The following is a 3367-nucleotide window of genomic DNA, read 5'->3' on the forward strand; positions in this document are numbered from 1 at the left end:
CACACACACTTTCACAGAGAGACATATACACACACACACACACACACACACACACTTTCACACAGAGACAGGCACACACACACACACACACACACACACACATACATACATACATATGGAAAAGAAACAATACTTTTATAAATCACAATAAGATGTAATAAAGTACAGAAAAACTAAATGTAAGAAAATGTGATCTTTAATACACACAAATATGTATGGCTGGTCGGATGCGTCTTGGACTCGGGTTCCTCTTCATTACGTATAACGCTTTTGCCTTTTGCTAAAGCTTTCCGTGGAGGGGATCGTGGGTGAGTTTGTACCATTCTTGGGGGGCTCTGCCTTGTTGGGGCGGAGCTGTGATCCAGGTGAACAGCAGATCGGGCATAGGTGGGCATGTGGGCAGAGGAGTAGGAAGGCCGGTCAAGCAAATAAGCTTGCTAAGGTACGCAGCAGCAGCAAGCAGCCCCCCCATCCAGCCAGCCAGCCAGTCTGGCTGGCAGTGACTGAGTGGTTGACAGACGGCAAGCAACGGAATGTACGTGCTCTGTGATGTCATAGCAGTCAGCTGAGAGAGGCTCGTGATGTCATCGCTGAGCTGGCTGGCTGGCTGGCTCTGTGTGTGTGTGTGTCTGTGTCTGTCTGTTTTTCTGTTTGTCAGTCTGTCTGTCTGTCTGTCTCTCTCTCTCTCTCTCTCTCTCTCTCTCTCTCCCTCTCAATTCAATTCATTTGTATTGTCAAAGCAATTGGACATACATACATACATACATACATATATGTAGCGTAAGGTACACTTATACATTTCAATTAAAGAAGTGAATTCATAGTATCACCTTATCACGAATCCTGGAGTCTTGTAGAACTCAATTTCTGTAATAATTGGACGCAGACACCAATTCCAAAGATATAAATTGTCAAATTTATTTAAAAACAAAGACTAAATGTAGCACTACACTAATTATACAAAAGGGAAAAACTAATTAAAATTCAACTCTAGATCAACAAATCAAAGACAAATCACTTCCGTGACCAAATCAAAGACCATGGGATCCCATAGGATAACACACAAATCGTTAAACAAAAAAGGTTATAAACACATTGACTACAATACCGGTTAGTAATTCTAGGAATCACTAAGAAACAGTTGAAAGTGCTAAATTGCAGTTTCAGAAGATGAAAAAAAAACTGTAACTGATGGGATATGTAGTACTTTATACTCGAGTGGTCTATGCGATTACACCCTGTTGGTGTTATTAAGAACGCCAAGTACCAGAATGCAGAGCGGGACTGTTTTTTGTGCCGTGACTTGTCGGGGGAAAAACGCGCAGAAAAAACGGACGAGAAGGTGAAGGTAGTATGGCGGTGATGCACGCGTTGGTGAAGTGGGAAAGCGGGGTCGACAAAGACTCTTACAGCGTGATTCCCACTGCTTGCTTTCGCAATTTTGATTTATTCAGCATTGCTGATGATGACGAAGAGACGACTCGAAACTTCAGAGCAGAGTGGAGAGACACGAACAAACCTCCAAAAGGTGGATGGCCTGTCCATGAAGCGCAGATCATTATGACTGGTAACAATGTTTATTTAAAAAAAAAACATTAAAGTCTTTACATGCTATTTGATATATACAATCACAGTATATTTGAAATGAATGTTTAAGTTATTAATGTGTTGTACTTCTAACATACTCTTATAACATGGTAGGTGGTGGTGAGGGCGCTAAAAACTCGTCATACTTGACTGGCATTTGTAAGAACGATTTATTGTGTGTTGTGCTTTACAATAAAATCCCCCAAATCACAAAATAAATTAAACCAGATATAATTTAACTTCAGTTTTGATTCAGTGTTGGCTGTTCATCTTAATTTGTATGGTCAAAGCACAGTATTTTTATGACAAATAAATATAATCCCCAAATATCTGTGGACATAATGCAGGGTTTTATTTATTTTATTTTTATTTTAGGAAAAGAAGGCGAACTAAGAAGAAAACTTAATGACCTAACAAAAATGCCCTGTCCTAAAATGAAGAGAGTACCTAAACCAAACAAAAAACTTCAAATTTCAGATGATAGTGACCTTGATGAACCACAGTTACCGGTGAGATAATTACTGCAAATATTAAATAAATGTATTGCAGGATTGTTTTTTTTTTAATCATATTCATATATATATATATATATATTTTCATTTTAAACTCTTTTCCTCTCTGAATACAGCACAAAATAAGAAAGAAAACCGATGGAGCTTCAAGAATTAGATCCCGTCATATTCTACAGACATTTAAAGAGTCCAGTGAAGTTGAGCTACAGCAAAAAGTTAAGCAGCTCGAAAAGGAAAACACAAGACTTAAAAATGAAAACCAATGTCTTCGAAACCGTATGGTTGATGGTAAGTTTTTTTATTTATAGCAAATAATTCCTTACCTTGATAAATGTTATTCTTCAGTAATTTAGATTCCAGAGTAATGTATTATAGTTGATCATACTGAAGTAATCTAGAACCACAATACAGACTCTTAATGTGCACTGTCTAATAGTTTAATAATACTGATTATTAAATAAAGTTTTTCAACATAACTTCATAATCCTACATTAATGACTATATGCATTACATTAGACCTGGTAATTCTTGTATTTTATCTTTTTTATTTTTTTCGTAGCTAATGTTAATGACCCACAAAAAGGTCAGTTTGCCAATAACATAGAGCAAGTCTCTCAAGTATAATTGCAGGCATTGATGGTTTTGTTTTCACTTTGCATTAAATATATTACTAGAAATGATTATCATTTAATACTAAGGTGTTTTTTCTCCAGAGATTCCAGACCTTTTGGACAATCTGAAAAAAATTGTAACAAAAGCCACATTTATCAGCAATGAAGACAAAAGTGTGTCACCATCAAGTGGTTCTGACAGCCCCACAGCAAATTGTTCTGAATCTGACAAAGAATCACCAAAACAGGTATAACACTCTTGGTCTACAATATTACAAAGACAAGGTAAAAATATATATATTGAAAACAAATATTGGTTGTAAACAATCTAATGATGCTACATTATCAGTTATATTCATAGTTAAAGTTGATAATAAGAATGTAATTGAATTATGGGTGTCACAGATTCACTGACTTTATTATGTCTGTAAATTAATAAACTTAGAATTGAGACATACTGTGGTCTTTAATAACACATTTCTGTAACAAAATCACAGCCTTACTGATAATGTATTCCACTTAACATAATATAAGAATAGTTTGGGGATAAACTTGTTTTTTATTTACCATTGTCTTTTAGGTGGAAATATTCCCAGGCACTGGAGTTTACATTGACAAACTGTCCTGGATCCTTGCAGAGAGGTGGAGCACGAATAC

At 36.1% G+C, this 3367-nt stretch overlaps 1 non-coding gene across 1 annotated transcript; it reads left to right on the forward strand.

The window, feature by feature from the left end:
* Window positions 1-236: 236 nt before the first annotated feature.
* Window positions 237-351, forward strand: LOC136747388 (U5 spliceosomal RNA). The gene has a single exon (XR_010816489.1). It is a non-coding gene; the product is annotated as a U5 spliceosomal RNA (small nuclear RNA).
* Window positions 352-3367: the final 3016 nt, after the last annotated feature.

The sequence above is a fragment of the Amia ocellicauda genome, chromosome 3, assembly GCF_036373705.1.
Source record: "Amia ocellicauda isolate fAmiCal2 chromosome 3, fAmiCal2.hap1, whole genome shotgun sequence".
Lineage (NCBI taxonomy): Eukaryota > Metazoa > Chordata > Actinopteri > Amiiformes > Amiidae > Amia > Amia ocellicauda.